Source organism: Rhea pennata, chromosome 1, assembly GCF_028389875.1.
Source record: "Rhea pennata isolate bPtePen1 chromosome 1, bPtePen1.pri, whole genome shotgun sequence".
NCBI lineage: Eukaryota > Metazoa > Chordata > Aves > Rheiformes > Rheidae > Rhea > Rhea pennata.
In genome coordinates, this window is record NC_084663.1 from 32,873,109 (window position 1) to 32,895,955 (window position 22,847).

The window sequence follows — 22,847 nt, forward strand, 5'->3', positions numbered from 1 at the left end:
ACCCTTTTAGAAAATAATGAGCAGTTTCATTCCGTGCGTAATAAAATTAGAAGAGCATTCCCTGCTGTGAGTTTGCCCAGCTACAGAAATAAAACTGTTAAGCTGCACGTTTGCTGAAGAAGAGCGATTGTATAGTGGGCTAACTGTTGCCTAACTTTGAATCTTTCTGAAATTTGTTAGCTAATCTTGAAACTTAGTTCAGTGTGTGTTAGCCTTGAAAGCTCATCCTAGTGCATCTGTCCTCGCGTCATGTCAAACTACGGCAGATGTTTTGTTGATGTGCATATACACAACCTATGAACATATTTAGTAATTTTTAGAGAATAAAGTGCACACTTCTCACTTCTATCTTATGCTAATGCAAAAGGAGTTTTAAATGTTATTAAATGAAAGTTTTCTTAAAGGTCGCAACAGAGACACACTCACAAACAGATCAAGGTATTGTATAAATACTTATATGATGGCCTGAAAGGGACTTTAGCAGCATGCAGTCCTTTCACAGGGATATTTACTTTGCCCATATGCACTCTTCCTCCTGAAAACTGCTGTTTCAGAACAGTGAGTTACCTGGAAATTGGCCTTTCTGTTAGCCAGGCCACATCAAGTCACTGCTCATCATGAGAAATTACAGGTGATCTTGTTATGCTTGCATTCCTGTGAAACTGTTCTTGTAAAAAGAGAAGTTACCATAATTTCAAGTGGTTGCCTATTTTTGTTTCTGGAATACATGGACAGTCTATGTCCTAACCTATATGATAAAATTTATATTATTACAGATACTCTGCTAGATCATGGTTTGGAATCTTGTAGCAAATTAAACAAAATAGGTGCAAAGTGAGTGAAAAAAGTAAAAGATCTAAAGGAAATACAAGATTTGGATATAGTAGGGAATGAAAGTATGAGTAAGGAAAGTAAAACTTTTAAAACTTGAGTCATAGAATCATAGAATCAGTAAGGTTGGAAGGGGGCCTCTGGAGATCGTCTAGTCCAAACCCCCTGCTCAAGCAGGGTCACCTACAGCATGTTAGACAGGGTTTGTTTTTTTAAATTCATAATTGCAGCATTTTGAATTAGCTAAAAGTAGGAGAGTATTCCCAGGGAAATCCCATGTTAAAATATAGGTTACAGAAGCAGTTAGAATCTTGTCATTGGTATGTAAAAATACAGAGTCATCTATATATCTCATGTAAAAATTTAGAGAGTCATCTTAGTTAATACACAGTTTGTTTCTTATAGTTTGTTTTCTTATATTTTAATAGTCAATTTGTAATTTGCTCTTAAAATGAGGTTAGAGGGTACACCTGTAAAATCTCTATTGCCCCACAGTCCTTCTCCTGTTTGACATAGTGGATTTGTCTGTATGGTGTCTGCCTGCAAACTTCTCTGCTCTCAGATTGTCATGAATGACCATTCTAGTTACTCTGCTTTTTCTGTGTGCATTGCTGTCCATGACATCAATAAACAAATATTACTTTAAAATATGCAATCATATTTCCTAGATGAAATAATGGCAAGTGCTTTGTTATTTCCCTTTTCTTAACAATATTTTCATTTATAGAGTTTATGATTTTTTTCTCCCTCCTTTGTTAAGGCGCTTTTACTAAGACACATATTCAATTCATATTCTTACAGAAAAACAGATTTAGGAAATGCAGTAAAGGAAACCTATAAGAAGTCTTCGTTCATAATGCATTTTCTAAGAAAAATGACCTTTTCAAAAACAAAGTTCTTTTTTAAACTTCTGTTTCTAAAGGCTTTTGCTACTAAATGTACTCTTTTTAAGCAAATACACGCATCCACACACACACACATTGTTGTCATAGTTGACTCTTTAGGTCATACGCTATTACTTAAATAGCTTTTATGTTGATAAAATGTGGCCCTTAAACACAGTTGTTCTGATTCTGTCTGATCTGTTCTGATTCATTTTGCACCCAGCTTTCTCAAAAGCATGCAAAGAATTATGTTCTCTAACTGCTAAAAGATAATTTTTGAGAATACATGGAGACTTTCACTACAGATCTTAGCAGTCTGCTCTGACACACATAGCTTGCGTTAGTGAATGCCCCAACAATATGCTCTTGTGTGCACTCAGTAATGCGTTATATAATACTTTGGGCATAGTAAAAGACTCACTCAGAAGTACGCAAGCACATTATGCATCTGAAATTAGAAACTAACCCATGTTGCTTACATAATACTACTACTATTACTGTATCTTGTTCTTTTTTTGGAAAATAATTATCTGCTTCCACATTTAGACAATACATGGGACCACACTTTTCTGTGAATTGCACCGTACATGCCTGTTGAATTCAGCCGGATTTGTCTGATATCAGTCAGTTGTGATTTACAGACAGACATGTAATACCTTGCAGTATTAAATATAATTATCTATCACTCTCCTGCATTTTCTTAAAAACTGAAACTCTTAGCAGCATAACTGTGGCAGACTATTACAGAGTCAGATGCCTACTTTACTTTTTTTGAAATAAGCGATAAAATAACTGAAACTTGATCTCTATAACCACAGGAAAAAGCCTATAGGGCAAGAGATACGTTCCTTCCTTGACACTAAATCTGAATATGTTAGAAAGAATTCCTATGGTCCAGGAACTAACAGTAAGAACTCTTCTTCCCATATAGAAGACAGTCATATCACTATAGTGTTGCAGTTCAGTTGCTTTGGCTTCACTCAACTTATTCTCTCTAGTTTTCCATTTTTTGTTATAAAATCTTTCAGATTTATATGTATGAAGGTTAGATTCACTACAGATGGAATTTACAGTTTTTAACCCTGAAGTATTTTTATATTCATGTAATGGATCAAAATATAAACTGAAAACCAAAACTTCTGTGAAAAACTTTTATTAGATTTCTTTTTTAAATTACAGTATCTGCTAGGCAATGCTACTGTGTTAAATGGTGCTCTATGAATCTTAGTTTATATGCTTATATACTTGTCATATAAATGACTTACCATATAAATGAAAGTCTTAAATGATGGAGGCAACAGAAGCAGAAAGCTTCATATTGAAGGCAAGCAGAGAGGTTCTAAAGTTAAAGAATTAGATAAAGTTCTCTTATGGGAAATGTTAACAAGTAAAAGTATACTAAATGTCATATATCTGACTGGGGCTCTTGCCAAGGAAGAGCCTGGCAGGAGATGAGAGAAGGATAACCTTCTCGCAGAGATTACCCCAGTGACCTGAGAGAAAGCCTGGTGGGGTGGAATGACTTCAGGCTGGCAGGGGGAAGGAGGCAAAGAGCCGCTGGCCATTCATATCCAAGACAGGAGGGCCAGAGTCCAAGCAAGGCCAGAGGATCCTTTCCCTGCCCTTATTAAAAAGCAGGGCAGGCTAAATACAGCGAACGTATCTTTCCAAATTCTCAAGTACTTGAAATGGAGAAACTTCCTTTCATCTGGAATTTCTTTCATTTGCTGCTGGCAAATATTTAGAAAGGTAAACCTCTCATGGTAAAAATGCTCGTGCAAAGTGAAGGAGCTATGGCTATATGTGTAAATAAATACTCAAAAGTATTTTGGCCATGGAAAACTGCTGCTGGCATTTTGAAACTCCCTGTGCTTAGAGAATGACATAGAGGAGTGACATGCAACCATCTGTGATGGCAGCAGCTGATTCCCTGTCACACAGGCATGCCAGAGCCAAGGACTCCCTGCTCTCTTCTCATATATTACCTTGTCCCCGCTGGAGTCCTGCCCACACACACGCTCATGCTGGGGAACCCATAGACAGGTATCACCAAGAGCGCAGCCACCAGAACGAATGCTGTACGGCATGTGTCTCTCAGTGGACAGTAAGCCAGTAAAGCCATTAAGCTGAAGGGACAAGAGAAAGGAGTGACAGTGAGCCCTAGCTTCAGGATCCAACCAGTAGTAAGAATTGCTGTGGAGAGGCTGTGGGCTGCAAGCTTCTCTGTAGGACACTTAGAGCAATGACAACAGATTCTTCTCAGTAGCTTATAGCAGAAATATTGACTAGGTCATCTTCACATGCTGTGAATAATTCTGAGATATTTCCTACCTTACCACTACATTTGTTAAATTGTAAACATTTAATCACTGAAGACAACTACATCATAGAAAACAGAAAGGCACACAGCTCATTACTTCTGAATGTTGACATTACACAGCTGCTGTATTAATACTTGCTTTTATCTATTCTTTTTTAATGCAAGGAGGGAGGTTCTTGATTGCTATACCTCTACTAGTGGCTTGGCTTTATCAAAACAAAACTTGCAGTTCAGCTACTCCTGTTAGGGTATGCAAAACGCACTTTAATGAGAGCAGCTGAACAATCAATGTTAGGAGTGCAACCTTTTAGCGAAAGCTGCCATACACTAAACTATCCAAAAGCAAGAATGAGTAAATGTCAAACTGCACGGAGAACTGCAGGGAGCCTCCACCTCATTTTGAGTGGCTTCTTGAGACACAGGCAATTCTGCAGTTCCTCTCTCGAAAGCCCCAGAAGCGTTCACTTTTTGTCTCCACTAAGGGCTCCCCATCACCAGAATGGACAGAGAGGAGACAGAGTGTATCTCACTTCACTCTCTGCAAGTGGTTCCTGGAGCCAGCAGGAACTGTAAGTAGAAGTTACCGCAAGCACCACTCTGCCTGGATTTTGGATAGTGGGCAGGATGCTGCTGCGTGAGAGGAAACCTTAAGGGCTCAGTGCTGTCTCCAGAGAAGCTGACGGGTGATCTGCAGCTAACATCAAGGGCAGCAGAGCTGACTTCACTGTGAAATAATTCCTCCAGCACCCACATATTTTTCAGAGTAATAATGTATTTTTGCTTACGCACAAATAGTATTAGATTTACTAGTTACATAAGTAGGTATAGTTCCACTGTGGCAGTAAATTTCAAAATTATGTTTATTAACTTTCCTAGATTTACTTCTTAAAAGATGCTAAAAAATGCAAAAAAGATTCTAAAATATTAAAAAGAGGTTAAATTGGTTAATAGAAAGTAAACGTAATTCTTAAAAAATGTCCATGGACTTTTAAAGGCAGTTCACTGCCTTAAATGTTACAGAGGACACGTTTTATTGCCTTTAGATTTTTTTTAAGGAACGAAAATTGATATCAATTTCCAAAAACAGGATTATTTTAATAAATATAAAACTGTTTTGAAATAGATGCAAGGTTTTCTTAAACACCATGAAACTAACTAGAAAGTTAAAAATATTACGAATGTATGTCAAATTTAGTCTCATTTTGCTATGTTGAGTTATATGTAAAATACTTGATACAAATGGCAAAATGCAAACAGCACAATTTATTTCAGCTGTGATGATATATACTATGTTCTTAGTAACAGAGATTAGGTCTTTTTAATCAAAAACTTCTTCTGAAAAGGGGTATCTTTGATATCGTCAGTGCATGTTGGAGCAGTGGAGAATGTGTATTTGGGAAAAAGGGTCTACAAAATTATGTTTTTTTTATTTTCTTGATCTCTACTATCATTGAACTATCAGCTTCATATTTGAGCATTGAGGACCCAGAAGTCGTAAGTCCACTAAAGTGCATGGGAGATTTGCCACTGATTTAAAAAATTTAAGAAAGAAATTTATTCCATTTAGTCTGAGCTCAATTCAACAAAGTGTTTCCTTAGAGATGCTGAGCACCTCAAAACCCATCAATCTCAGCAGGATTTGGGGATGCAGCATTTTTTACATGAAAGCCATAGCACCTTGCATTACCAGTTCAAAGTATGAACATCTGCGATGGTGTTTACAAATGTCAAAGATATATAACAGTTTAACCCACTTCTCAAATCTAATTAAACTATTTTGGATGGAGAGTGAGTTACCACTATACCTATCTGTTAAAACTGCATACAGACATTGCACAGGGCTTGTACAAACCTGTGCCTATGAACAAATTAAAAGCTTTTAAGATCACAGAGAAGTTTTTGATGTTAAAAAATTAACTATAATTACATACACAATACCTGTCAGTTCTTTTTCATTTCCGTAATATAAAACATCGGCAAGAAAAAAAAAGTGTCTTGAAGACATATCAGAACATAACTTTACACTACTTAAAATATACCTCCAAAGCTGCTGTAAGAAATGCCAACAAGTAATTTATTATTAAAGCACATGTCTTCTTTAAAGAGAGCTATTTGTGGTCATTTTGATTGACATTAGAGCATTATATAATACACAAAATTACTTGCTGCACTATTCAAAAGATGAAATTATACAATTTATTTTTTAATTGCGATGAGCAAATGTACTAAGGCTGCCTTTTATGAAATCTAGTAGTGTTAAAATCCTGTAAGATAAATGCACAACCAAATTGGTTAACAAATATTATGCCTTTGGGGTTTTTTTTTTCTTAAGTTTGACTTAACGTTTAGTTAGTTGAATGTGCTTTATTCCCATATGCTTTTTTCATTTTCCTGGTTCTCCTGGGATGAAGTCAAAGCCATTTCAAAGCTTCTCATCACCAGAGGCAAAATAAAATCCTGCTGCCTGAAAGATAGAAAAGCATAAGAGAAAGTTCACTGGTGGTACAGGAAAGAGAAAAGGAAAAAGAGAAGAAGAAAGCAGAATTTCAGCAGAGAGCCAGTGAAAGAGCTCCAGAGCACCAGGACTTCTGCCTCAGATGTTGCCGGTAGAGAACAGGGACTCACACTGCTCCTCATGGCTCTTTGCCCCTTTGGAGCGGCGATCTCCTATGCTCCAGTGCCAGCAGTTTTTTCAGGTGCTGAAACACAGGCAAAACAAGCAGGGAGTACATGGATGTTTTTGTCATCCCAGGCAGTCTGTGGCCTTAGGTAACTGTGTCTTTATCTTGAACTGAACCTGTAAGAGGTCTAAATAGGATACTGAAGGTTATGAGCATTTCTATGAGTAGAAATGGATTATCTAGCTTTCTCCAGGCAGGTGCTCTTACAGGAGGCCTGAAGACTAGTGAGGAGGCGCACGCTGAGCCTGCTGCTGAGCCCTGGGATGGAGAACGTGACCTTTTAACTTCACTGGTTCCAGGCTGCTGAAAGATAAATATGCCATAGATATTTGTATCAAACTCTCTGCATTATTTTCTTTAACATGCGCTAGCTGGTTCTTTTCCCCGTGTTAAAAGAGGAAAGAAGAGCCAGAGCTGTTTTTCTTTCTTCCATCTCCACAAACTAAGAGACAGTTCTTGATCTCTCGTAGCTGAAAAGCTGTGTACATCGATGTCAGTACTCAACCTGACTGCTAAGAAGGACCTTCAGCTGCAAAGGTCCAAGCTCTGTAAAAACCTGCCAAAGCACCAGAGTACAGGTAGGACGTGTGAACAAAAGACCACAGGATAGTGAGCAAATTAACATTGTTATAGCTTGTCATGTGGAAACAACTTGTGAATATAAGCAAAAAGATAGAGCATTCATAGTAAAAATACCATAACTTAAAAATCTCCAGCCTTTTAAACAAATGAGCTGAAGGAGCATATTTGTCCTTGCCTATACACCTGAGATTTAGACTTGCACCCAAATTCGGTTTGAGAATTTACTGCCAAAATTCCACCCATTGGTATGTGAATCCCATCACATTTACAGCAGTCAGACTCTGCAGTTCTTGGGCAGTAACTATACTAAATTTCCCTGTAGTAACTTTTTCACGCAAAAATAATCACCTGGGATCAGATTCTGATTTCACCTATACCAAAATTAGTCTGAATGTCTTCGATCAATAAAAACAAGTTGAAAACATAAGATCAACAACAAGAGTGAGGAATATTTTTTCAACACAGTCTCTACTGGCTTAATTTTTTTGATATAAATGGCGAAAAACTACGAATCAGCTCTGTCAGCTAAATACAAATGTAACTTAGAGATACCTCCATAACTTAGATAGGGTTAATTGTTTCTATCCACAGAGAATATCATCCTTACTGCATTTGTAGATGATAGTTTATGAAGCAAGACTCTCTGGTCCAGCTAAGCTACTCTGGAGAAAAGACAAGGGCTTGGGAGCAAAAATAATAATGTGCTCCTTTTTCAGTTCTACATTGCTGAGGCTGAGTGGAGGAATACTCGGTCCCTGATACAACCTAGAACAAACTCAGAACTTATGAATGAGTTATGAATGAGGTAAAGTTGTCACTGCCTGCAAAAGTGTCGTTTAAAGATGCTAAATCACAGCCCTGCTCTAAACACGCTTCCCTTCTGCGTACAGACAGTTGGAGCAAAAGCAGTGTAATGCCAAGATGCTACATCCATAGACTCAGACACACTCACCCCCTAGGAAAAACTCTATGGGAACAACACCTACAGATGAGGTGGTGAAAAGCAGTTGTACAGTAAAGATTCAGACCTGCTGATTCTCACAAGAGCTGTAGGTTGGTATCCAGTGCATATAAGAAGCACGTCTTATTTGTGCTGTATATATTTCACTGTTACCTGAAGTTTTTAATACATATTCCTATAGGAGCTGCCAATGTTTTTTAGTTACCCAAATGTGTGCATGTGTTATTATGACATTTTCCATCCTCTTATGAAAGAAGAAAATAGTTCTTCTCTATGAAGTAGATAACTGAATTTGGATCTTAAACTATTTTTAACAAAGCAGTAGTTCATGATCGGGATTACTGCACATGCATATTAGAAGCCAAATGCCAAATACTTCTCCTGCTCAATTTCTCTAACAGCTGAAGGAAAACCTTTTTTTAAAATATTCTGATAACAGCTGAATGGCTTTCCTTCAACTTTTGGTTTAAGGCAGATATGTAAGTTTGTGGTCCAAGATAATCAAGATAAAGATTGCAAATAAAGACTTAAGAAATCAAATGCTATCTAAACTGTGATTGTAGTATCTCCTGAGAGTAAATAAATTACCTAATTACAACAATAATAATACTATGCATTTATATAACAACTTTCATCTAGAGATTTCAAATGCTTTGATGAATTATTTATCATTACAACATTCCTGATGAACAGTTGTCATTTTCCTTATTTCACGATCAAAACACTGTAACACATAATGATTTAAATGACTTGCTAACTTCACTCAAGAAATCTGTAGCAGAGCCATGAAATATGTCCAGTTTTGAGGACTTCACATTTTAAGCTCTCAGTCTAAAGCCTTACACTTTAAATGCAATATGTTTTTGTATTTGATCTTTGTCCATAACTTCAAACTTAAAGTCTCAACTTAAAGTCTGACCCTTTATATACTATATGGCCCACAAAAAAGATCTGTTATAGTTGGAGACTTCATCTGAACATAAGATGAACAAACCTTTCCCACAATTGTCTTTAAGTAAATCATCAACACCTTGCTATTGTATCACTTCCTATGGTATGCATGGGTCTCAGAAAGGGTGTTACAGTGAAGAGAGAGTTAAGTATGTGACTTCACATTCTTTCGAGAGCTATAGCTGTTTGTACTTCCAACCTGAGAGAGACCACTTTTACGCTCCTCTCTGAATGCACTAAAGGCTATGTGAGGCATGCACTATGGAGAAGAATGTGCTTCAGAAAGACCAAAGATATTGATTTTAATGGTTGTAATTCTCTATTTGCTAAGGTTTCTTTCAGCATGACAAAGTTAGTTACGTCTTCCACTTCTCTTCCCTTTCAAGTGTGGAAGATAAAGAATGTAGCAAGATGTGTCTTTTAATCCTGAAGTGTTCCTGTGACAGCTGAAAAATATTGAAAACTAATCTGTCAGGCTTGCTAAACATAGTGTACTACTCTTTCCTCTTCTGAATATCGGTGCACTTCTGTTTGTCTAGAAATAGGCAGATGTATTAAAAGCATTCCTGAGTTATCAGATGCTGCGATGCTCTGTTTTATTTAGTAACTTTCAGAACAAATTTGAGTTTCCAATTCCAGAGGTCTGTGTGGTAAAGATGCCTGAGTTCAGTGATCAGAGTAGCTGGGAAAGGGAAACAGAGAAAGGGGAAACGTTAAGAGACTCTGAAATGCTAAAGACTAGAGCAAGAGACAAGGATGTAGAGAACAGACAAACCAGTGGACCTCTAGTAGAACTTTCACTCCATTAGTATAGCAATGCTAAAAACAAATTAGCCCCTAGAAAAATGAGCTTTCACATCACACCCTTCCTGTAGCATTATTTTAAATCACCGATTAGGAGGTAGCACTATGCATTCCTCTTTCCCCTTCCTATAGCGAGGCAGCAATTAGAAGTCATCTCGCTCCCCACACCACAGCAGCAGAAAAATGAAATGAATTGCCCAAGTATATTGTGTTGAATGTTGAGTTAATGAACCCACTCCAAGAGCACTTTGAAAGACAGCTTGTCCTGTCAAGATTTACAGCAGGAAACAGCAACAAGAAATGTACTCAGAAAGTCAAGTAACTGTCTGCTGACATTTGCATGTGTGTGAGTCACTTCGTGACCTTATATACAGGGACTACACAAACCATCATGGCTTAAAACACTATCTCTTGATAGTCTAAATAGCATATTCTGTCATCTTTGATGAAAACTGTGACTCTGAAAATTGTATCAGAGGCTGTTATTGATAGATTTGTACATTGTCAAGTAATCAGACTAAATTCCTAAATTTCTTCTGCATATTGTCATTGATCACTAGTGAACAAATCTTCAGAGGTGACAGTGAAGAATGTGCTTATCTTATTCCATTAAAAAAAAAAAAAAAAAAAAAAAACAGAAAGCCAGTTTTATATATGAGTACTGGAGTCAAAAGATGAGTACTTAATTCAAGTGTACCTCAAAAGATGAGTACTTAATTCCAGTGTACCTCAAACTGAAGGACTCCACAGTTATTGGTGCGTATGGCAATCTGAAAGACAATTTTAATACTGCCATATTTCTCAGCGGAAAAGCTATTATGTAAAGAAAGTCCACACATAAAGAAGATAGGGACAATATCCTGTTTCCATGGGACTTCCATACAAAGAAACAGAAAAATAGCATCTGCAAATTAAACAGGAATAGAAATGGGACTGCAAAAATGAGTTTAAAAAATTTTGTTAGTTTACATATACTTCTCCGTAGCCTGGTCACCACAGATATAAGTTCATTCAAAAGCGTAAGCTCTCGAAAAGCTGTCAGACAGAAAAAATGAAGGGTAATCTAGCAACAATTCTAAGTAGTATACAGGTCTAATTCTGGATACTATATATACAAAATGTGAGGTTTCTCTTAGATGTGCTCTTTGTGTGAATTTAGCCCCCCCCCCCCCAGCAAAGAGTTATGAGCTGTTATGGATAGAAATGACTCCGACACTGACACCGAGTGGGATCCCAAATTGCCTTTAGGACCCCTACACTGCGCAGCAATGGGGATGGCTGAGGCCATCGGACCGGTACTCATGGGCGGTAACTCGTTGTCCAGTCTGGATCAGAGGCTAGTTGTATAACGTAAAAATATCAGATACTTGTGTGCTGCAGCTATCTCGTCAAGCAGATGTCATGGACCCCCCAGGAGGCACTTTGAGGGGGCCTTTTGGCACTGTGCCCTGGGAACACCTCTGAAGAAGCTGCACACATCTCTGTTTGTAGGCTCACACCACAGCCCTGTGATCTCTGGAGCTCTCCTTTGGTTGTGCTGGTAATGTTCAGCATTCACTGAACTTCCTTCTGCCCTCTGAACGCGAGGAAGGGGAAAGCCCAACATCCTGCAATAAAAAAAAAAAAAAAGCAAACTAATTCCAATGTGCTCATGAACCAAAAAGCCCCTTGTCCGCCTGATCCATGGTTCTCTTTATCACCCCTTATGCGATGCAACCATGAGTCTACTGTGCACCCTACTATTTTGAATGAAATTTTTCTACGAGGGCATAACGCTTTACTGTTATGTACAAAAATACAGCTATGGCCCTACAGAACAGCAAACTGTAACACTGCGTGCCCTTTCTGGCTGGCAGTTGTTGGCAGAACAAAACTATTTGCAATCTTTTCCACAGCTGCGAAGTAGCCTTTGTGCATTCATTTCTCCAGAGTGCAATGCTACTCAAAATGCGGAATTCGTTTTTGATTTAATTTAAATTTAGCTTTTGGACAGTTAATTTCATTGTCAAAATGTGCAGTCAGCTACCTAAAAAATAGTATGTAGCAGACTTATGCATCTTTTCAGGGGCAAAATATCAGATCATTTCATTCTATGTGTATAATGCTGTATGAAGCATGCGTGACATCCAGATGATTTCAAATGTCCTTCGGTTATTTGGCCACAACCTGCAGAACTGTACACATACCAGGAAAGTTATGAGTTATTGAGAAAAAAATTAAGGTCACAAATGTTCTGGAAAGCCTGGAATGCTGCAGTTTGGAGCACAGATAGGCATTGCCTTTCTATTATTCGAGAACTAGAACATGTGGGAATTCAAAGTGCCTGACGTAGTGGACAAAACAATGTGGCATACAAATACCCCGTGTGAAAAAAATTCCTCTAGCATCAGTCTCTCTGCTGCCATCCGAAGGCAAGATAGAACCAATATTAATAACAATTCCTTGAAAATAGGGAAGGTCTGAAGAATAAAATCAGCAAAGGACTTTCGACTGATTAGTAAAGTGAACAGAAATGACAGAAAATGCTGCATTTACAGAGCTTGCATTCTGATGTTAAATGACTAAATTGGTAATAATAAGTTCTGAAATAAGATAAAAGATTCTGTGATATTAAGGTATTACAAGCATGAATTTGGAATTTATACTTGTTCCCATGACTGAAGCAGCAAAGAGACTAAGAAAGTTATTTCAAACAAGTGCCAATAGGAGCTTAAGGTCACACAACATGGATCATTTCATTTCTATGTCTTCAAGTGTTCTTATCAATAATACTTACATACAACCCCATAAAATAATCTATGTTATCCAGAATCCTCTCCAAAAGCTTTGCCTGGGAAGAGGAGTGCACTGAGCTGAATTTCTGCCAAAGCAAGAGAAGGTATTACAAAGAAGTAAGGGAGTGAAAATACAGTTTTGCCATGGAACTATGCTGGAATATCCATGCATTTGCAAGAGACAGTGTTACCCCCTGCTTCATGTATTTGCACCTGTCAGCTGAACAGCAATAATGCCCTGTGAGCACATTCTTGGACCATGATGGATGTGAAAAGTTGATGTTATCAGTTCTGTCACATAAATCATTAAAGCTATCCTATTCTGTGTAAAGATATCAGTGACTGCTCTATAGTCATCTCCTACATTTCTATGGGACAATTCGAATTGCTGAAGTTACATGCCCACTTACATGCCTGTAGGACGGTAGTCCCTGATGGTATCTCACTTTTAAACGTGTTGCTGTAAGCCATAAGAGTCAGTTACAAAATAGTTTGCAAATACATACATAAAATGCATATGTACAGGGTATATATTAAGGAACTTGTTCTTCAAAACTTGTATGAACTTTAGTTAATTGTTTTTACAGACTAAAAAAAACTATTATGGACAAATTTAAAATTCAGAAATGAAATGGTTGATGCATGTAGTAGTAGTTGGCTTTCTTTTCAACTACTAACACTGAAACTGCTTAGAGAAGAATTACCTAGTTCCCTTTCTGACATCCCTTCTAGCAACAACATATAAACACACGAAATGCATTCAACTACAATAATGATATGATGTAAACCTGTGAAAATAATACTACTGAAAATCTCTTTCAACACACACTTTTGAGCCTGAGTAGTGACAGCAAACACTGCTAAACAAGGGTAATCTTCCTCATCTTGTTACTATTATATTTAATTATAAGAAGAGAGGAGTTCAGGAATATTTTGTAATGTTAGCTTTCACAATACCTACCTCTCTGAGGTTGAGTAAAACCTTTCAGGTTGTCTGAAGACAGCTTTGATGCCTTAATTTCTTTTTTTTATTCCCCTGGACTAATTAACCTCAGTTTGCTAAAATCTCCTGCGAGACATTGTAAAACATCACTTGCTAAAGAGATTGTGAGGTTTTTCCTTGACAAATGTGAAGTGACATTCTGCCAGTGTCTTTTGTAAGATCTTATAAAGGAGTCGGTTCATCTACCAGAGAAAGAAAAAAACCCACCAGGAACCAAATGAAAAAAACAATACTCATCATACAGAGTAGCAGGGCTAAGTAAATGGTTCACACGTCTTGCACCCATGAGATGAAAGGGAATGAATCTGAATTCATTTTACATTTGATCACAGACAAGGCATGTTCCAGATCAAAGTGTGCCAGAATAATGGAGACAAAGTAAATGCAACTAGATCCAAACACATCTGTCATGGGTTTGATGTCTAAAAATGGAAATCCTTTATATTAATGTATTATTATATAACCACATGAGAACCAAAAGGCTCTTGAAGTCTTATTTTGTTTTTGTGCATTGTGGTTGAGAAAATTCAGCTAACATAACCCCCCACATAAATCTAACACATTGGGAGAAAGAGCGTGAAATACAAGAATGACCGAGTTGCCAAACCCTGTTCTCTTTGTGTATCATCAGGCAATATTTTAAAATAGGCTAACTGTAGAAGTGCTGGTGACCTGAATAAAACACATCAGCAGCATAGGAAATGAGTCTGATGGTTGTAATCCAATTTTCAGTGGACAAGGGTGCACATCACAAAAACCTCCTCTACAATTAGCACTAATTGGCAACTTTTTTGGCAGCCTTTTTACAAAGGCCAAAAATTGAATGGATGTGGAGATTAAACTGTCCTTTTGCTCCTAGAAGTACACCCTTTGAGTAAAGGTTGAGATTTATTAGTAGGGCAGCGTGGAAAAAAATGCAGCGCTTCTGGCTGTGTTGTACCTGTTCTGGGGATGAGCAGACTTCACTCTCCAGAGTTGTCAAGGCTGCATTTCTGCAAGAATTAAATTGCAGCAAAAGCATGAAACACTTTTTTAACTCTTCATCTGAAAGTACTTAAATGGTAAGAACTGTTTGAAGGTGCAGAAAACCAAGCTTTAGAGAAATGAACAAAAATGTGCTTGGCATTTCTGATGGGGAGGCTTGTGTGCTCAGAAGTTGGCAGACTTTCTTTCCTTTTCTTTCTAGGATCGCTCAGATTCATCGATGCAATATTTTTGTGTAAGAGGGATGCATCTTTGTGAGCAGTCTAGGTGTTTGGAAAAACTGATGCTCTTTTCAAACTGTGTTTAAGTCACCAAACCGAGCTCAATCACATTGCGGGAGCCATATTTCATGGAGGAGGACACACATTTTGCTGTGGATGTCCTTGCTCTACAGAAAAGCTTTTGGAAGTCTTTAGGCTTTAGAGCAGCTCCTGGCTCTGAAGTAGTTGGGATTTGGGTGTAGAAATGACCCTCACATCTGAGCAAGTGAAGCTGTAGTGCAGCAAGGACTTTGATATATTATACTGTAATGTGGTTTGCAAAGAAAATCAGGGCATAGAGCAAAGTTCTCTTTCTCATAGGTTAAAACAACCCACCTACATTTGGCTGTAACTCTCTATATTGTTGCTATTCCCAAGAAACTACCTTTCAGATTTCCAGGGCTCACAGCATTAGATACCTGCATTTTCAAAGAAACACATGCAGCTCTGCTTTTGTTGACATCAGTCGCTCTTCTGCTACATTATTCTGATTTATTCTAGAGTCTGGTCTCTGTTTATTGCTGACCTGTAGGAACTTAGGTTACTGTTACATTGACCTAGTCTAGCAGTACTCATTTCTGCAAACAGAAATTACTTCCTGAGAGCTCTTTATTTTCATGGAGATTTTCTGAACCTCACAAATTTTATTTCTTTTCAGTTTCGCAAGCTCAGCCTTTCATCCCTCTGAAAGATTAAAATTCTCATCTGTTGTTGTCTGAAACTATTAAGTGCTAATAATATACTCAGAGATGGCCCCAATCACTTTGCGTGCTTCTCCTCCAGGAGCTTGTTTTCTGCAGAGGGCACAGAATAGGTGAGCATGGAGAAGAATACCACCAGAATTTCTGCTGCTTCTTGTCAATTGTTAATGTTACTGTTGCATTTTTGTGGGCAATGTGGAAGAACCAACTCTTTGGGAATGGATTTAAAAGAATGGGGAGCGATGGCTTGGCAGAACTGATTGGAAGTCCACACAAATAGGAGGTATATCCCTTTTTGAGGTGTTCACTCTTTGCAGTGGTTTGATATTCTCTTACATATTGTAGAACCTGAAATTCATTTAAGTGTCATTACAGGCTAGAATCAGTAGGACAGCAAGATGGCAGGTGCTGCTCATAGCAACAGTTCACATAGGATTGATTTTTACCAGTGTCCTAAGAGTTTAGTTAGGAACCGAAGCCTGTGTGAGGGATAGCATAAGAGAAATGCAACTTTAAAGAAAACAGCTCTCATTGAACTGATTACAGATCTTTGACATAAAGCAAGATGCAACAACGTTTGATCTACCCTGATAAAATTTCCCTTTTAACTTTTTACATTCTCAGGTTTCTTTTAATTATTCTTTTCCAAGGACATGTTATTTCAATGGCAAAGCATTTTTACATATTCTTTATCTGTGATTTTACCAATTTTTTTTAAAAAAGGCACAGTTACCTTTAATTAAATGGAAAAAAATCCTGCATGCAAAGTAATAAAAAAATTTCCCTACCTTTAGCCATAGTGTGTTTTCAGATGCTGATCAGATTCTGCTGATGTTGCTCATACTCAATAGTCCAATACTTCATGCATACTGCAGCTGATCAAAATCAGTGGGATTCAGTTCTTCACATAGTAATGGACCACCCAATACAAAGAAGTGTATTATAAGGTTTTTGATGCTATAGCTGTCTCATACTTCACAAGGATGATGATAGTAGCAGCCTGAAATAAAGCTTTATTATTTTCAACATACCAGCACCCTATGAGTGTTAAATTCTCTCTGAGTAGCTCTGCTAAAGTAAAACAAACTCACAACTATTAGCTAAGAATAGCATTGCAGATAAGGATGCATGAAGCAGTTCCCATGCTTTAAACTCAAAGTAGACTCAAATGACAGTTTCTGAAAGAGGACATTTGTATTTCTTTAACTGAGTGAGCTATTTTTATGTGCATATTGTTTTAATTTAACAGAAGTCGTTAATTAAATTCTTCATTGTTCTGTGGATGAGTATTGTATATGCTAGTACTCCAGGCAAATGTAAAAGAAATACCTTAATGAACCCAGCATTGTCTGCTAACAACATATGTTTCAAGACTTCTGGAGTTTCAGGTCATTCTTTTTGATAGTGTTTGCAGTGCAGTTTTAGTGTCTTCTGACAGTAAATTACTCCATTTATTATTAAGGAATGAGATGAGCTATTATTTAGAACAGATTATTTCCTTAAATCAAAATGGGCTGTTTTATTAAATTGCTGGATCAGTTAAAAATGTGACTAAAAAAGGAGAATTTCCTATGCTTTCTATTCATTAATTTTAGCTTTCGTTCACCCTGAGATGTACTCTGACCTCTGTGGCAGTAAATTAATTCTCATTACACGATGCTGCCTTAAGGGAACACAAGGATGCAAAAATCACTGTTCTCACTCTGCTTCTTCAAAAGCCAAAGGCAAAAATGTTCCAATGATTTCAAAGGGAACGATCTGGATTTTAAGAAAAAATGAAACAGAAGGACGCAAACCAAAATCATCACTGTGGAACACACTTGCAGCCTTCAAGCCACCTTCCAGTTCAATGATTTGAGGGAGATTTGGCTTGGCTGGAAGGCTGCTGGGCCACCTCTTGGTGACTTCAGGAGGGGATGCACTGGGATCAGCACGTTGTAGCAGGGCTGACTGAGGAACGATATAGGGTCTCCCAGTCCTCACTATCCTGAGGCTTAGCATCTTCCTTCTGGCTCTGCAAAATGCTTTGTCCAGTCCTCCTTTCTCTCCTTCACACTGTCCTCAGCTGCTGTTTCTGTCTCCCACAGGGTGTTCCCAACTCCCATACTCTAGCACACAAGGCTCCAGAGGAAAGCTTTCTTTTGCCAAGCAGGTTCACAGAACCCCTGCTTCCAATTAATTCTCTATTAATGTTTCTATAAATAGGTGACTATAAAGCTTTTGTCTCCGCGTTGTGGCATTCAAGTGATGATAGCCTTTCAACAACAGCAGCGTGGTGAAATAGATACCAGAATACGCAGCGTTGCAATTGCTGGCGAGCACCCTTAGACTCTTTTGGTGGTCGCTGCCAACAAAAACACAGCATTCGTTCAATACCTGTAGGCATTCACTTTGCAAAGAAATACAAACAGTGAATATTTCAAACACTGAAACAAAATAGGGTAACCTATATATCCTAACATATAGGTAATAATTAGGAAGTGAGTTACTAGTCTCCCTCACTAATGTTTAATTTACATTTCTGCATAAGCAAGCATGTAGTTAAACTTTCAAAGCAGCAATATTAAATAATAATAGACTTCAAATAAATCAAGGAACGATATGTGCTGTACTGAACTTGGTTTTAATTCAGGGCTCCAAGCTGCTCAAATAACTGCTACTCTTGTTAAATTCATGCAGGTTTTGCCCTCAATATGTTTCATATTAGTCTCCAAGCATAGCTGAGCTGACTTGCTCTGAAAGTAAAAAATGAGAACTAATTCCTGGGGAAGTCACAGAGATACTGTGCAATAGAAACATGAGTCTGCTCTTTTTTTTATTTATTTATTTTTGGCTGAGCTTCTGTAGAGTCTGATGGAAAGTTTGATCATAATACAAGAGAATTTCAATTTCCGGAAATAGTTTGGGCTTACTCTTTATTCTATGTTCTTTGAAGGGTTTTGAAAAACACTCAGATAGGCACTGTAAATGCCTATTTTCTGTTAAAGAACACTTCCTGCAGCAACCAAGTGTATCATTTTGTTGTGTTTTTCCTAATTTTTATAAGATGGTTCTCTTTTTTAACAAGACAGAAATTAACCAAGATTGTCACAGGGTTTTACCAATGTCTGACAGCTATTTTTATACCTGAAATGTCTCCTCATGATTAGCTTTGTCAAGGTGAACAGAAATCTTACTTAGAGAAATTCTATAAATTTATTGAAAATTTTTGTGTCACAAACTTTTCCATTACCCTTTCAGTTCAGATATTTAATTTACTTATTGAAATCTCAGCAGATGGTTTTTAAGTGATGACTAGAAATCCTCAATCTGTGAATCTTTTTATTGTTATGTACTGATAAAATAACTTTTCTCCTGAAAATTAAGCCTGTCCTCATCCTTCCAGAGAATTTCAATAAGCAAAAAAGTTTGACTTTAATAAAAATCCGATAGTCACTGTATGACTGTTTTCCTGAGTATTTCTGCAATGTATTGGCTTATGTTTATCACCAGTTATCATAAAGCTAACGATATAATACCGGGTGCTTTTTACTATCAAGTCGTAGATCTCATGGAATTAAACCAGTCAAATGACTCTTCCCATTTGGACCCTCACTTCTTTGCTTCTGAAGATGAAGTTGTTTACAGAGGCACACAGCAGTGCAAAACGTCATTAAGAAGCAACTTCTGAGCAGCAAAGAATCCAGACTCTCAAGTAATAATATTTGGGGTTTGCTGATTTAAAAAGCAACCTGATCTTGGCATTTTTCATTTTGTTCTTCTAACTTAGCCCTTTTTTCTTATCATTCTTGAAAGCTAAAGTTTCTCAATCTTCATTTAATTGATTTGGAGAATCTTTGGTTTCATTTCTCTTTTAAAACTTGCTAATTTGAGTCTTGAAAAATTTCTGCAATACATATGGTGCCATATCATATCGATTGCTTCACTGATAGCTTTCACCTTTAAAGGACGTCCAACCTTTCTCCCCATCTGAAGATGAAATTAACTGAGTTCAAACTCTAACGTTAAAATTGTCCCATGGCTGTGATGCCCAAACCCTTCTGCCGCCTTTCACCTGCACAACCGGCAGTTAATGGTGCTCTGAGGAGGGTTGTTTTTCAAATCTTTCCTTTGCTAGATTCTGCCTCAGCAAATTCAATGACCCAGAATCTGTTCTTCAGCTCCATCTAACTTGATTTTTAAAAACATGGTCCAACTGTTGTTATTTAGCTTCAGTATTTAGCAATTTCCTAACACGAAACCAATAGCCTCTGTATTACTTGGTGGATCAAGGGCTTAACCTACATATTTTATGTCATTGCACCGTAGCTGTTCTGAAGTAATCACCCTGGACATCAGTATTTGCAATAACCTCTGATTTCTTTGCTTATTATCTTCTTAAAGCCATGATGCAAGACCTAGTCCTGCGACTGTTTTGTATAAAAAATAGTCCTGTTTGCTTCAATACCCTCATGTTTTGCTTGGCCTATTCACGAGCAATAACTGGTTGTACAGTCAAGACTACTGCTTTAAAAGCATTTTAAAGGAATTTTGCGTTTTAGCAAAAGCTAGTCTATGATTAAAAATAATGGGAAAAAAGACATTTTTCAATAAGATCACTTTCTTTTTTCAAATCTGAAACTCTAAAATATATACACTTTGATCTAGGAAAGACCAGATCTGTTTGTTGGTACTAGTAGGTCCTGCATTTTGTCATTTTGTGGTTTTATTTGCCCATTCCTCCACAGGTACCTCAAGCATTACCCCTCTCTTTTCCCAAAACCAAATTTGCCTCCAAGAATGGTTTCTCTGTCTGATGCTCAAGGCCTCCCCCCTGCCCCGGACGGTGCCCAAGTCACGGCCACGGGCTGTGTGGCGTCTGCAAGTCAGGACGTGCACGTCCATGAGCTGCCGTAACACGGCCTGCCCCCAGGGACCTGGGGTGTTTGTATGACCCGGGAATCAAAGAGAGCCCAGCAGGACCGGGCTTTCTGGTGAGGCCACAGCCACACAGCTGGCCGGTACTCAGCATGCCTTCGCTCAACCTGAAGTCCGTTTATAAGCCTGGCCTAGCTACATGGTTTGTTCCTCCTCCCTGGCTACAGCATGACATATTCATTCCTGATGTTTGGGTGGGATTGGCTTTGCAGCCGAGACGCCAGGGTTTCACAGCAAGCTGGGAGAGAACTGCAGGAACCCACAGATCCTTAAGCTTCCTTTTGCCCTCTTCCTTGTTCTGGAGACCCACCACATGGGAGGTCCCACCACACCTCACTCCTGGCTCCCAGCCTGGTTTGCTGCAGCATGACATTTGTGGTCAGTCTGTCCCAGATGATCTGAGAAACCTACTTTAAAGCCTTGAGTTAGATACCGGGTCTTGGCTGTTACTCAGGAATAAAATGCTCCCCCAGCCCCACTGCCGGATGGATGTGAGTGCCAGAAGGCTGTAAACCCAGGCACAACACAGCAGGGCACTGTACTTCACATCCTCTCTTCATTTCAACAGGTCTATTTGGTGCGTTGCTTTCTCTCACAAGATGGACAGGATTTCTCAGGTGGCCCCTGCCAGTGACTGACAGTACAAGTTGGGTGGTTATGCTGGTGTCTCCCTTCAGGGTAAGGAACTCTTTCAGTCCTGCACTTGTTTGTCTTAATGGTCTCCTTGAGACTCCATCACTCCATCAACTAACTCTCCAACTTTTGCCAATATGACCCTTACTTTTAAAATACATCATACTGGTTTGGGGTACCCTACCAGCCTGGGCATCTAGGATAACCGCAAGACTGGAAGCCATGGAGTGGTTTGAAGGGAGAGAAAGTAGAGGCCTGGAGTTTAAAGCTCCTTCTTAACAGGAAGTAAGAGAAAAGCAAAAGATATAGTTGCTTTCAAAAAGTGCCTCCACATCTCCATCAGAGCTTCATTAAGGCATTCTGCTGGTTCAGTATTCTGCAGGTGGTATCCTCATGTTCATAAGCTCTTTTATAAGTCACAGTCTGCATATTTCTTTCATCAGCTTGGAAGTATATTTATTCTCCAGATCAGCAGTGATCTCTGAGACCTGGGAGAGAGAGGAAAAAAACCCACCTTCACAATTATCTCTCAGCCGCAGAAAGAAGGCAAAGTGGGTGTGAAGAGGGGAGTCGCATCATCCCTTGAATCTCCATGCTGGTACCAGAGGAGAGTCTAATAAGGTCAACAGGATTCTGCTTCTGGGGTAGGGACCTCTTCTGCTGCGAAAATAATTCTCTCAGGCCCAACTTCACACACATCTTCAATCAGACTGTAGACCCCCATCTGTTGCCCAGTCACCTCATATTATAGAAAGGGGCATTTGGGGCACATTTTGGCTTTACCTAGGCCTCTTTCCACCCTAAAGTGTCTTCTAGCTCTCTCTTAAATCCTTTTAGCCCCAGTAGTTACACTTTCTCTTATATTCTTCCCTTCTACTGCCTCTGTTGACATTTTCTCTCTGGGCTAGCAGATCCCAACCAAACTTTCCTTAGTCTTTGGGCCACAGTAATGACTGTGTAAAGGAAAAGATCGAAGGATGTCAAATTTGTACTCATTTAATGAAGATTAAAATCTGATCCATCATTTTCTTAGATTGTCTGCCTAGAGCTCTTGTTCAGCTGTACAGACTCTACTCTTCCAAAGGGAAAATTTCTTCACCTTCAGAGGCAGCTGAAGGATGTCAACACATTGCAGGTGTGGGCTGTCAAACAAATTGCTATTTAAATGGAAAGTTACTGTTGAAACTCACTATATTTTAGCTGTGACAAAAGTTTAAAGAGGATAATTTATAGAACTTTATACTGCAAGACGTTCTGTATATCCCCAACACAAACAAGATGCAGAAAAACTCAGGAAGAATTAAGTTATTTGGGTCTTAAGCTACCCAGTTTTTTCTTTATGGAACATTTGGAGCTGTACAGTTGAGTTCTATGACACAAACATCTCAAAAATAGATCTGTCATGGTAATTTCCACTGTAAGAATCTTTGCTAGGGTCAAGTGCTCATGACATTTAAAATTTTGCTGAATCAAGCTGAACTGGGAGAGCTTAGAAGCAATGATAATATTGTATTATGATGCTTTATTATGGCATCCATATTCTAATTTAGGGTTCATTCAT

At 38.3% G+C, this 22,847-nt stretch overlaps 1 long non-coding RNA gene across 2 annotated transcripts; it reads right to left on the reverse strand.

The window, feature by feature from the left end:
* Positions 1–5,275: 5,275 nt before the first annotated feature.
* LOC134144633 (uncharacterized) lies at positions 5,276–16,793 on the reverse strand. Of its 2 annotated transcripts, XR_009959437.1 has the most exons (3): positions 16,525–16,793; positions 12,791–12,874; positions 5,276–11,621 (listed from the first exon to the last, which is right to left on the reverse strand). It is a non-coding gene; the product is annotated as an uncharacterized LOC134144633 (long non-coding RNA). The 2 variants fall into 2 exon arrangements; XR_009959435.1 differs by lacking the exon at positions 12,791–12,874.
* Positions 16,794–22,847: the final 6,054 nt, after the last annotated feature.